This window comes from Tarenaya hassleriana, unplaced genomic scaffold, assembly GCF_000463585.1.
Source record: "Tarenaya hassleriana unplaced genomic scaffold, ASM46358v1 Cleome477, whole genome shotgun sequence".
Classification (NCBI taxonomy): domain Eukaryota; kingdom Viridiplantae; phylum Streptophyta; class Magnoliopsida; order Brassicales; family Cleomaceae; genus Tarenaya; species Tarenaya hassleriana.
Genome location: NW_010967467.1, coordinates 35,609 through 36,358, shown reverse-complemented (window position 1 = coordinate 36,358; position 750 = coordinate 35,609).

The window sequence follows — 750 nt, the reverse complement described above, 5'->3', positions numbered from 1 at the left end:
TTGTTGCTAAATGTTCATTGAAGTGTCCTCTATCTAATCCAAGCAACAAACCATCGAAATAACACAATCACATTGACGAAAACGAGCTTACACATACGCAACTCGAGCCACTCACCTCTGTTTCGGCTCAGATCTGGTTTTGGCCGGATTTCGAGGTGTTTTCCGATCTGTTTCTTGCCGGAAATCTCTTCTAGACATTCTAGGGATGTCCCCCTTCGTGTTCCCGAGCTTTCCTTGCGTCGATTCTCCCTGGTTTTCGCCCATTTCTCTCTCTTTCTCCTCTCCCTCTCTTTTCTCTGATTTTGTCCGAAAATGGTGAAACCCCTACCTTGGGAGAGGTTTATGCTGCGAGAGGGAGGTTGAATGGGCTCAAGCCCAGGCCCAAGGTCGAGCCTGCATCAACCTGAACAGATTGGTCGACGACTTGACGCCGGTGGGGTCCGGAAACGCAGAGAAATACGCGTCCCAAGGCAGCAAGTTGGCCATTGCGTGCTGTCCAGTGGACCGTCTGTTCTGGGTCTGGAACGGATGGTCTGGGCCCAATTTCGGCCCAGCTCCTCGCTCGTTCATGGTCCGTTCGTTCTGCCTTAAGCAGTCCGTCCGTTCTGCCTTTGCCAGTCTGTCCGTTCTGCATTTCTGGTCCGTCCCGACTGACTTCGATTGCTCCGTTCTCACTCGTTTCTTACCCGAATCGCGCACCGTTTGTTTCTACACCTTCCTTGGAACGTCCTCTTTTATGTCCAATCAATA